Here is a 13660-nt window from a genome sequence, read left to right as displayed (position 1 = left end):
GACAAAGAATGCACCCTAACTCCATCAGGCCTGTGTCCCACACAGGGACATGGCCAATGTCCGTCCCATCGTGGCTACAGTTCCCTCTCTACACCATGGCAAGTTGGAGGGGACTGAGATGCAGAGGCTGCTCCCCTCTGCCATACAACTTCCCAAGGCTTCTCCTAAGATTTCAAAAGGGCCAAGTGTGTCTAGTGTTGGGGTCTCACAGAGACTCCGAGGTACCACAGCATCCTGCTGCTCAGAACCGGTTCACCCCTCACCTCAAGGGGGCTCAGCCTCTGGATTCATGGGAATTGAAGTGGGTACAGGTGATGGGATATCACCTCCAAGACTGAATTATGCCAAGTCCATGACCCCTGTCTGCATCCCTGTCTCCAGCACCACTCCCCCCTCTCTCTTTCCTCCTCAGAGCAAACAAATCCATTTAGCAAGTGTGTCCTGTGATAAAGACATGACGGTCACCCATCCTCTCATTACAAAAACACTGAGGCTCAGCCAACATGGATCCTACAGGGAACACAGGCATAAACTCAGACTCCGATCCTCCCAGGGGAGCCTCAGTGGAGCCTGGACTCCCAGCCTCCTGAGTCAAGGAAACAGAGGTTCCTAGCCGAGCCACCTTGGATGCAGCCGCACACAAACTGAACTCATCAATGCCCCTTGCTCTCAGTTGTGAGTAAGAGGGGAAGTGGTGTTTCACAACCCTGGACATCAAGTGCAGTCTCCAGGCGTTGGGGTGTGCCCTGGCCTCTGTCTATCTGCCCAGGCTCTCCAACCCACACTGGCCTCTTACCCAACCTCCTCCTAGGGCCAAACTCAATCCTGCCTCTCAATTTCTGCTGCCTTCCCCAACACACTGCTCCCCAAAATGAGCACGGCTGGCTCTCGGTTATCATGCTGGTGCCAGCAGCAATGCCACCCCACTGACATAATTCTGAGTCCCAACCTAGGCACTCCAGCTGTCTTTGCCACACCTGGCCTGTTTGGGCTCTGGCTCTTGCTCTTTTCTTTCATGTGCATGTGTTTTGAGGTTTTGAGTTTCTCCCACTGCAGAACTGCAGCTGTGGCAGGGTAGAGCTCATGAGGGTGACATTCTGAGCCACATCCAATCCCATCAGGACTGTTCACTGGGGGGACTGCTGGAACACAGTGATGAGTGAACACATGGGAGGTGGTTGGACCCACCTTGCCTCTGAGTGGCTTCCTTTCAGGACAGGAATGTAGGCATGGGAGCCCCTGGCGTGGGATGCTTTGCACAAGGCGTGACCATGGGCTCTCTTTCCTGGCAAAAATGGCTCCACTCAGCATGGAGAGCACTGTCATTCCTGGTGGCTAACAACAGCCCTGGACCCCAGAAAGGAACCCACACTCAAGATTAACGTCTGAGTGTGCGTGTCCTCGAGGAAATGAGGTCTCCTGATCCCAGGTGCAAAGGGGTAAGTCCTCTAACTCCAGGGGCCATGAAGGGACATCTGAGTTTCCCTTGTCCTTCTTTCCCTCTCTAACTAACCACAGTTAGGACCCTGGCCTCATTCCCCAGTGAGGATCATTAGGCTCCATAAAGGACATTCTCTAAGATGCTCAGTGGACCAACACCCTCTGCACAACCCATAACCCTATTCACCCAAGAGGCAAGAGGATTTCTATTCAGGAAAACCAGGAAAGGGAGAGCCTTTCTCAAGGACACAAGGACATTAGTGAGTGAGGGAGTGATTAATGGATGGAGAACTATTTCCAACACCAACTTCCAGGAGCATATATGGCCCCCTGGAGAATTCTGCAGTGTGTTGGTGATTAAGGAGAACGTGTGAATTCAGGGGTCACTAGGTCCTCTCAGCCATAAGGAGGGAAACTGCCATAAAGGAACTAGGACAAGGGTGCGAGGAATGCTCACTGGTGGGAGATCGGAAGGAAGGAAAGTGTACTCATTAGAAAAGTGTCGCCTGAAAATTCTTAGCCAGCCAAAAGTCGTGCGAACTTGTGTGGGAAAAGAGTCTTTGCACAGTGATGAAGCTAAGAGCTCACATGATGGAACACAGCATCAACTGGGACCAAATCCAATATCTGATATTCTTGTAGGAAGAGGAGAGTCTGGACCCAGATACCAGGGAGACTGGGGGATACCTGATATGTGAGGTTGGAGCCAGGGCGGGATGCCCATATGGGAACCACAGATCGTGGGCAGCAATAGGAGAGTGGGCAAGGGCTGGGAGAGTTGGGGAGACAGTCCCCTTGAAACCTGGGAGGGGTTATGGCACTGGGACAGCCCAACACCTACTGTGTTGAGCCTCTGGAGCTCAACGGAAGACACTTCCTCTGTTGTCGGCCACCCAGTTAACAGAGTTTGGTTGCAGCAGCCTAGGACCCAGCTGAAGGTCTGAGCATGTTGGCCATGCAGGTTGGATCTGGACCACAGACACCCTCATCAGAGATTGTAGGGTCTCAGCCCTGAGGCAAGACAGGCACTAAGTCAGGCCAGGTGGGGAAACGGATAGGCACACACTCTGGGGGCTGGTGCCTGTGTTACTGGGAGCACTTCTGATCGCAATTCCCTGATCTGCTGCCAACACAGGCTACAGAGGAGGGTACAGAAACACAGACCACGGATCTGCCCCACTCAGTGGGCCCAGGCCAACACCACACCCAGCAGCCTCGTGCCATACCCAATGAGTCTCGAAGCGGCCCCCTCTTCCCATCCTGAGAGCTCTTCCCTTCCTCATGTGCCAATAGCTCCCTACTGTCACTGGCAATATCTACTCTGTGAGATGTCAACATCCGTGGGTACTGTTCTCTCATCCCAGGACAGTGTGGTCCCACACACCCTGGTGAAATGGGCCACCTGGAGGCTGGACCTGGAGGTTGTTGAGGCTGAATGGCAGCGGTGGTCCTCTGGCACTTAATATTATTTAAGTTAATAAAAAACAAAAACAAAAACAAAAAACGGGTCTTGGTGCTCAAAAATGTTTGATTTGCATATTCTCATCCCCTAACCCCAATATTTTCATTATTTCCTCACATATGAAATCTTACTAGCATAAAGGTAATTTCGTATTAAACAAAGTGGATTGAAATAACATTGGTAAAAATAATCAATCACCATACTTTCAATTTTTGTTCTGCTTTCCTATTAGAAACCACTTGGATACAAGAGAACAGAGGACAGACTCATGGAAATGCTTGAAATGACAAGAAGCTCCCACTCAAGCTCAGCATTCAGTCCTGGACAGGGTAAGACCAGGCCACTTTGACATCTGTGCCAAAGAGTCTACCAGACAGAATCCTCTGACTGATCCCTGACTGAGCCATAGGAACTGGCTAGAAAAGCCTTCACATCCTCAATACATTCTTCACGTCAGAATACTTGACAACCATTGATATCCATCTCTCGTTAACTTGCTCCCCAGCCAACCATTCTTCAACAAATTCAAAGGAGTAACTCATGCAAGCACACAGAAAGGGGTGTTCACTACACACATCCATGTGCGAAAAAGACAACTGGTATTTCTTGTTTGGGCTATTTCAAATGAAATCCCTTCTGCATGACCTCCACAAACCAAAGGAAAATATTTGTGAAATTCCCACGTAGAAGACAAGATACACTTGCCAAGGAGGCAGTGGCAAGAATTTTGACACTCCAAATGTAGAGTGTGTGTTTAGGAAGCAGTCACAGTTTCCATGAGAGAGTCCCATGAAATCAATTAGGAAGATCCATGCTCTAGCCCTACCATGCAAGTGATGTGACTCGAAAGAGTCACTTAGTCTTAGTAACCATCATCACTAACAACTAAGTCAATGAATAAAGGTCCTCAGGTGCCAAGCTACAAAATGTGGGATGAGCATGGATGAGGATGGGTGGGAGAAGTCTCCAACTCTAACACAATTAGGGAAGGATGTGCTGACCTCAAGTGGCTGGGGGGCTGGGATCCTGCCACAGAGGGGGATTCCAAACCTCACATCCCCTGACCCAGGCCAGAAGACCAGGTAGAGTCCAAGGACACTGGGGTGGCCCAATGGCAATAAAGGTCAAAAGGAACTAGGGATCTGCCTGGTCCCTCAATCCCCTACTCTGAGCAGGGCTGCATGACGAGGCCAGAGGCCATCCACAGCAATCTGCCTTTACAGGAAAACAGGGACTGCAGGCTGCCTCTGGCTCACTGAATCAGGGTGGTGTTTTCATAAAGCAAGACCACTTCCTCACATTTGACCAGCAGCTCATGTGTTGACAGCACAATGACTGACTTGACTCAGGCCCTGATGAATGAAATAGAAAATTCATAGCAAACCCATCTTTAGCTCTTCCACATCATCAGGGGCTCTGATTCAATTCCGTCCAGAAAGGTGTCTGAAATGATTTCTAAACATGCTGGGGACTCACCTCTGTGTGGAACTTTTCAGGAAAAAGGGGATCAAATCTCATGAAGCAACTCTTCTCTCTTCTAGCCCATGGGCAATGCAAGGAACCTGCATGATACCAGAGGCTCACTTCTCTCTTCTCATGTCTTCTGGAAAGGATTCGTTAATGCTTCCTGCAAGGTGAAGCAGAAGCCTGCATCCCCAGCTGCACAGAAGTGTTTTAGGGCAGTGTCTCCCTTAAAACCCAAAAATAAAAAAACAGGTCATTCAACAGGCACATGGATTCGAGTACATGTTCAATGATCCCTCCTCCCTGGAGCCTTCCACATGCCCATCTTCCACATTCACAGAGCAATGCTTGGCCATTCTCAAGACCAGGAGACCATGATGCTCCTCACCAGGAAGTCAATAAGGAACATGAAGAGAGCAGCATGGATTGCAGAAGGTGGCACATCAAGGATCTTCAGCTCTGCTGCTAGAACACAAGAGCTTAACTTCAGTATTGCCTTTTTGCCAACTACCAAGTACGATAGCAGTGTCAAGCCCAATATGCAGATATGCAAGTAGTAGGTGACACCCCGCATCCATTCACAAAAGTGGGCAACATCTGCATCAGAACAAGGAAGTATCTTACCCTTACTCATAAAAATCATCAGAAACAAAATAAAATGGATGCAAGACTTCTCATTTCACTATTAGGTAGCTGTTGGAATTCCCTATTAAATAATACCTCCTCCAAAATAAAAAGTATCTCAGACATGTGTCAACTATTCAATGGATGACATTTTAAAAACTATGGACTTTACTTAATATTTATGTATGCTATATCCCTGCCTAAGGCTCTATGAGAAAGGAGCACATAGAATTGGATCTTTGAAAATCTCACATTTGCTGATAAATATTACTGCTGATCTCAGGCATGGCGAAGTGAAAAGTGGGACTTTGGATATTCCAAGAATGCTATGTTGTGGGATTGGTGTCCCTGATTCATACATAGCATATGGTTTCTATGAAATCCAGTGAGGGAGCAGGAGTAACGAAGCTGATTGCACAGATGACCTCAGGGAATACTGACAGATAGGCCAAATGAAAAATATGTTCCAGCTAACCATTGGTATTTGGGCTTCTGATCCCAGTCCTGTTTTTAAAAAAGGTGCAGACAGGCAGTGTTCATTAAAAACTGTCTACCATGTAAAAGTGGGTAATTTAAATGGCATCTAGTTACACATCTGATAGAATGGTCTGGCAACATATGAATTTCATTCTAACAACAACAACAACAACAAAACATAGAAAATGAGACATAAAGATAAAACCTTGTCTTCACCAGGATGCCTAAAAATAGGTTTTATTTGGCTCATGCAAATAAATATCTTTCAATAGAATTTCTGATTTCCGAATGAATCCATTCAACTTCATACTGCACAGATCACAAGGTTTTCTTTACAGAATATTCTCTTCTTCTTCTTAAAGCCTCACATAGAAAATGTCTCACAGGACATAGGAGGGCTAAAGATTGAAGGCATCTAATTGTACTCTAAAACAATTATGAACCTATTCGATCCATTATTAATAAATATCACCACTTTACCTCTTGAACCAAATCACAGAAAATTGGAAACAGATGATCATTGGCTTTGATACCTTTACTTCTGTTTCATTACTCAGAGTCGATCAACTCTATACTTCAAGTGACACAGATTTATTACAGAATGCCTAAGATCCTAAGGATCTATTTTAGCTCAGCCCATGGTATTGCTTCATTATTTTATTATTTTGTAAGTAATAAAATATAACTTCATGTTGGATGATATATTCAAGCCATGAATATATCATCCAACATTGTTCTTCCCAAAATATTAGCCCAATTTCTGCGCGCGCTCACTTACTGTTCAGGAATTTTACTAATTGTTTGAAGGTTCTAGAGGACCTGTTAGACTCCTAATGGACAAACCATACAACATACTCCAGAGAACGGACGAGTTCCATAAGAAGAAAATAAGGTCAGCCTACAGCAATGGGCAGCTGCCTGCCCTCGGCTGGGAGGAGCCCTGGCCATGGCACCAGGGCTGCTGGGCAGCAGAAGCCTCCACAGCCCTGCAGGGAGCCTGGAGCACAGCTCTGCCTAACCATGCTCAGCCCTGGACAGATGCACATGAGTTCCCATCACAGGCTCGAGTGTGACAGTCCCAGGTGCATGCCTGTCATGCCAGCCACCAGGGAGGCTGAGGCAAGAGGAACGTTTGAGGTCAGCCTTGGCAACTTAGACCCCGAGGCAAAGGGGAAATACTTTTACAGGGGTCTCTGAGGGTGTAGCTCAGGTAGGTCACTTGCCTCACAGGCTCAAGGCCCTGGGTTCAATCCCCAGAACCCACGTACACACAAAAAGTGAACTTGGAATATTGTTTAGAATGATGGATCAGGTACACACAAGGACTTCAATATGACCTCTCAGAGGAGCTCAATTTGAGATCAGACTGAACAAAAGACCACCTGGACCATTGACTCAGTGTCTGAAACCCTCTGTGAGCATGGGAAGCACTGCTGGCAAGACACCAGAGGGCCAAAGCACTTGTGCCCCCTGCAGGGGTGTCTCTTGTCTACCGCCAAAGACTGTTCCCCTCCTGGGGCAGCTGAGAGCAAGCTGGGCCTTGGAGCAAGGACTAGTGCTTTAGATATAGACTATGCAAGCAAGGGGCAATGTCTTTAATAAAACTAAAATTAAAAAGTCACATTGAAAAAATTTTAAAAAGAAGAAAATAAGGTCAAGTAGAGGAAGCCCATTTTCACAGGAAAAAATCCCCCAGTGAAAAGCATCAGAATAGATACCAAGAAAAATACCAACAAAAACAGTGTGCTCCCACTATGTATCTACTCAACATGCAAAAGTTAGAAAGCTAGATAATACAATCCTGGCCACAGGTAGAGCTATGCAGAAGAGCCACCTGGCAGTGCTTAGTCAAAGAAGTAAACATGCACACTTTGACCTAGAAATTCCACCTGTGTGTAAACCAGGCGGTGCTTAAGCAGTTTCACAAGGGGACATGCACAGGGAAATTTATCCTCAGGTTCTTATAGAGTTGTCTGTGCTTACAGGGAGTTGATGGTTGTCAAGATGCCCAAAGCTGCGAAAGTCAAAAGCTAAAAAAATAATAGATGCCAACCTGGATATATTAATAATCCCGTATCTATGATCACCTTCATAAGGTAGCTTCCCAACTTCTGTGTGGAAGTGAGTTCCTCCTTGGCCCTTACACTGTTGTGGAGACCACTAGGAGTTCAGCTTTGTGCAGGATCATCTGACCTGGACTTTTGGCAAGACCTGTACAGCCCTCACACATGCTCAGATGCTACAGGACTTTTCAGACCAGTCCAGACAACAGTAGGCATCCATTCATTGTCTGCACTCTACAGATTCCTAGATGCACGACATTCATTACCATCAAATGCAGAATTTTCATCAAAAACTAATATATATATCATTCCAATCTGAATCAAGAAAATCGGAAATATCCCCAAATCCAAAGAGTGGATCCCCATTGTGATGCTACAAGTTGAAAATTCCACAGCTGACCTCATGGGATGGTTCACAGTCAAAAGACAGCTGCATGAAAAATATTACATGACCTTCCTGCTATGTGAAAAGTGGCATGTGAAGTACACATGCATGTCTTCCTCAGACATGGGTTCATTTGCAAGACACCTTGTGCAATTGAAAATACTCCAAAAGGGGAGAAATCAGAACCATGTCTCCAAAGTATTTCAGCAGAGACCAACTCCATCTGTCTATCTATCTCTCAGTGAGTGTGTGTGCTCTTGTGTGTGTTTGTGTGTCTTTGTTTGTGTTTGTACCATCATAGCTGATACTTCATTGCCCCCATTGGAAAACTGACTCAGATAATGCCATCTGCCAAACTCCTAAAAACCAAAGTTCTTGCTGATAGAATGAAACATTCCTTCCTGTTGGTTTGGATGTGTCCTTTAGGAATCACTGCTACATTTAGTATACTCAAATCATCACAGTAGATCAGGTAACAAAAACATATATATTTTAAAATAATAATAATATATTAATGGAAACAACAAATACAGGATAGAGTAACAACTGTGTTACTAAACAAGGTCAAGGACAATGGCAAACTATAGATTCAAACTTTGAAGAAAATAGTAATCAATGTAAATATTCCTGGGCTGCCTCAGCCCCGCCCAGGCACACAGCAACAGAATGGTTTTGCAAGCATCCTCAGGAGGGCAGGAGCCTTCTTTGCAGGACGAGAGGGAGGTTGAGGCTCGATCCACCCATCATTCTTTTGGGAGAGGCTCCTTTTCCTCAGCACAAAGTTGGATTTTTTGTGAGGATTCTTGGCATCAAATACGTTGGCCTCTGCTGGAATCCTCAGCTCTGGGGAGAGAGGGGTGTACAAAAAGAAGGTGGCACTCAGGAGGTGCTCCCTAGGACACGCCAACATCTGAGAGCCTGTGCCAGAAAAGGCCAGAGCCACACACCTGAGAGCTCTCCAATTCAGCACCAATACCAACAAAGACAGCCTCCACAGTCCTCCCTGAGGAAGAACTAGGCAGAGCACTTCAACAGACCTAATGTCTGTTCCTACCGAAGGCTTTGGACTCCAGAATATCTCAGGTCCTCTTGCATCTGCCAAAGAACACCACTAGGGTTTGCATCTGAAATCTCCCACAAAAGGCTCCTGTGCCGAAGATTCAGTCCCCACATGAGCCATCTTCATAGGTGGGTTTGGAGGGAAGCACTGGATGGTGAGTGCTCTGATGTCAACATGAAATTCTCATTCAAGATGAATACACTACTGGGGGGTGGGAGGGACTGGAAGAAAGGTTGAGCATGGTTGGAGTAAGACCTAAACAGGGTTGTGCCCTGGGCAACAGTACCTTGTTCCTGTTGGCTCCACTGAATCCTCATTCTCCAAGGAGAGGTCCTCCCTCTCCATCTTTCTCTCTCTCCCTCTCTGCCAGCCTCGTTCTCTCTCTCCCAGTCTATGCCTTTGTGGCAAGGGCTGAGGAGCTCTCCACTGCCACACACTAGAGCTTTATGGACAGCCTCAGTGCACAACCAAAGAGAAAGCTATGAAACCCAGAGAAAAAAGGCCTAGGATTCCTCCTCTGAGTTATTTTCCTCAAGTATGGCCACAGTGAGGACAGGCTGACCAGCGCGGATACCACGTTAGAGCCATGCTTCTGCGTTGGTGGAGCCCGCCTCCATGTGAACCAGGCTTCTGAGAATGGAGGCCACATTCCAAATACTGCCCTACTGAGAACAATGGTTCCAAAGACCAGCAAAGGGACTGCTTCCCTCCAACATGGTGTATGGCCCAGTGGTGCCATGACCCCGAGTGGGGGAATACAACAGCCGCTTCTCCTTCCTCTGAACATGTGTTTCCTGTCGCCCTCCTCTAACCTAGAGCCTGTTCTCCATCCCTTCTGGGTTGGATGCGGAGATCTCTGCTATGAATTTCTTAGGCTACCAAGGCCCCAGACAGACTTCCTCTTCCATAGACTCTACTAACCTAACAGTAGGTTAAGATAGGAGACAAGTGATCCTAGAACTCATAGGGATGGTGGTCTTCAGGGTACATAGGCTGGGATAATGGCTGCTGTGGTGTTTGGCTCACAAAAACCAACCAACCAACCAACGAAAAAGCGCTGGCATTATTATCAGATGAGCTCTGTGGCTACGTGCTCAGGAAGCCCTCATCTGACTTTAGTTAGGGATCACAACCTGGCTATTGTGATCACTCCTTGCCTAGTGGACTCAGGTGCGTAAGACCATGGAATTTATGCAAAAACAGATGATTCAGGCTGTCTCCCAGGCTGTGTTTTCTTCCCAATTTCATCCTGTTACTGCTTGCTAGAATCCTGGCAATGCTCTGCCCAGGCAGTGGTTTTTTGGTCACACAGAAGGCTTTCAATAGTACTGCTTCAGTCCACAAAATGCCAGTTCCCTCTTTAGCCCATGCATTCCCATGTTCCTTTGAAACCACTCCTATCCCAGACCATGAAAACATACTGCTCCTGGAGAGAGGCTTTCCTCCTCACTCCTCAAAGATGTCAGCTTTGGATGCCTGTTCATGTCCAGGGGAGGGCACCTGGTGGGGAGCCGCAATATCCACCGGGGTATACCATTGGACCTCAAGACCTTCCACCAGCAGAAGTGCAGTTGGCTTTGTGCACGAACCCAACACACCTGTTGGAGTGTTCTTGGGGGTCAGAGACTACTCTTTGTTGCTAAGAGTTGACCTGAGTCCACATCCTGACCCTTGCTCTCTGCTATCTGATTGTCTCACTTACTCTGACGGCGAGAGATGATTTGGCCCAGCTCATAATCCTCTGGATTCTCCTCAGTAAGGAAGTGTAGGTCGAGGGCGCTGCGGATGAAGACAGGAGCCCTATCGTGGCAGGTCACCTGGAGCAGCATGGGAGACAGGCCTTCAGGAAATGGGCCTTGAAGTGACTACTCAAGGACAGTGGGCAGGGGCATTCTGGAGGCACCTCCACTCTAAATACAAGGGCAACATCCATGCCCCTACTACCCGAGGCTGACCTCCTGCTCATCGTGTGGGCTCTTCCCACAGGCTACTAGCCCAATCCTTGTACATAGGACTTCCTGGGCCTGCCATTGCTCTTTGTGGAGCTGCACTCCTCTCGGAGTGAAAGGACCCCACTACCTGCATAGAGATGCAATCTCATCCCACAAGTTGGGAGGAATGGGACAATAGCCTCCAAGATCCCAGGTCTGCCCGAGGATGCAGGCGGCATTGGGAATGGCCTAGGCACAAAACCTAGAGGCTTTGGTCTGGATTGCCAGGGCCAAAAACAGACCCAGGAACATGACCACACACAGGAGAGCTGAAAGATAGCCACGAGAGCTCCTGGCCTCCAGAGGCTCAGTGCTGGCTGGGATGTAGGAGGGCACCTCATCCGGCAAGGGTGGTCATTGGGTTACCTGGACATTTAGTGTGCTTGCTCCACATCCATATCGACTCTGCAGAGAGACTCTCTCAGCTCCTTGTTCAAGGAACATGGAGAACCTCACACTGCTGTCCTCCTCCATAGACGTCAGCATCCCATACAAGGGAACCTGCAACCTAGTTCCTGTCCTATTCTCATCTGTCACCCATACCTGTCCCTGCCCTTCTGGACTGCATGCTGCCACCTGACACACAGACTCCCTCAGACATGGCAGTGGACAAGCTGCTGCACTCGCTCATCTCAGCTCCAGCCCTTCACACTGACCTCTCCCTTCTTGATTCCCATCTATCCTCCTGATCATCCAGAAGCTCCAAATTCAAGAGGGCATGAGTAGTCCATGGTATTGGACCAGTGTCTGCTCCCCACCCAGGTGTAAGCACCACGGGACACCCCTGCTCCCAGTCTTACCAGAACACTCTTGGCCATCTCTGGACTTTGTGTTTCTAAGTGGACACGAATTAAGCAGGTGTCTCCCACCTGCTTGTGGGAAAGCGGCCTGGAGGACTTGCAGGTTGATTCTGAGAACTGTGGGGGATGGAACATCAGCAAACCCAGAAACAGAAAGCCACCCCAGACTGTCAGTTGGCTCTATGGGCTTCCAGCAAATATGTCCAGGTGCTGAGGCTTCTTATTTCCTCAGGTCGGAGTGGAATGGCAGCACATGCACAGCTTGAATAAGGTAGGTGTTTACCTCCTTTCCCTTGACCTGGGGGCGTTTCCTCACGATGAAATATTGTATTCCCAGATTCATGGACAGACACACGAGTGAGTGGTCAGAGACCTTGATTTCTGCAGAGCGAAGTGGAGAGAATTGTTAGGTGGCACTCAAGGATTATACCACAAAACACCCACAACCCCTGAGAGTCTCCGCCAGGCCCATCACACTTTGGTATTTTGGGGCCAAGGCCCACTTTCTCTTGGCTGTCAGTTATCCTGAGCCCACTGTGGATCATGTCTCCCCACTGTCTGATTGTCCTACTTACTCTCATCCTCAGACATCATATACAGCAGCTCAAAGTTGTCCACATCCTCATGCTGCAACAAATTTTGGTCCAAGGCCCTGCGGATGAGTCTTGTCACCGTCTCCTGAAAGGTCACCTGGATCAGGGTGGGACAAATGTCATCAGAGAATGGCTTTTAGAAGAGCTACCCAGAAGACTGTGGTCAAACATTCAGGAGAAATCTCAGCTACATATACAAGGGCACAATCTTGTTATCCTGCTACCTGAGTGTGTCCTCCATATACCACCTGGGTTCTTGCAATGTGCTACTAGAACAATCCTGGTACAAATATCTGCCTGTACCTGCCATCTCCCCTCCCCCTGGGGAGCCACATTCCACTCATGTCAAAGGACCAAACTGCCTATGCACAGACACACTCTCATCTCACTGAGATGAGAGCAATGGGCCAGGGATCTGCGCACCAAGTGTGATCTGGGATGCAGGCTGCCTTTGTGGGTGCAAGAGGCAGATGCACTGAAAATTTGGGTCCTGACTGCCACGACACAAAACAGACTCAGATACAAGAGTGTGCACTTGAGTGCTTCATGATAGCTTTGAGAGGCCCTGGCCTCTGGAAGCTCGGTGCGGGTCTGGTTGTAATGATGTACTTGACTCAGCACTGGCAGTCACTGAACATGTCTCCTCTGCAGCTGGACACCTGCAGCATTAGCGTGTCTACTGCACATCCATAGAAATTCTGCCAAGAACCCCTTTAGCTCCGTATTTACATACATGCAAAGCCTAACATTCCGAAGCTTTGGCATGACCCCCCAGGTGATCCCGACCCCAAATTCCTACACCTAGTCATGCTAAGGAGGTTCTCTTCCCTGCCACCAGGAACACATCCCCTCCTACACATGTGACAAGTCACTGCCACCTCCTCTGCTCCAACTTCACTCATTGAGAATACCAAGTTCTAGGCACTGCAGCCTGCACCCTGGACATATCTCTGCCTTCATCTGTCCACAGCACTTCCGTCTGCACTTCTGGCCTGCAAAACCCACAATACACAGGCCCACTCACCACTGAAGCTGGGCATGCTGATGCTCTCCCTCCTCAGGTCAAGCCCTTAAGACGGACCTCTCTCTTCTTTATTTCCCACCATAGCCCTGGGGTTGGCTGTGTCTCCTGCCTTCCACTGTGTGGACACCCAGGAGGCAGCCCTGCTGTCGGGCTTACCGGGATGCGCTTTGTCTCCCTCAGGCTCTGTCCCTCTAGGAGGACGTGAACAACGCGGCTGTCTTCCACCTGCTCGCTGGAGTGAAGCAGTGAGGAGCTGCTACTCACAGCTGCTGGGGTC

This window comes from Urocitellus parryii, chromosome Y, assembly GCF_045843805.1.
Source record: "Urocitellus parryii isolate mUroPar1 chromosome Y, mUroPar1.hap1, whole genome shotgun sequence".
NCBI classification, from domain to species: Eukaryota; Metazoa; Chordata; class Mammalia; order Rodentia; family Sciuridae; genus Urocitellus; species Urocitellus parryii.
This window is presented reverse-complemented; position numbering follows the sequence as displayed.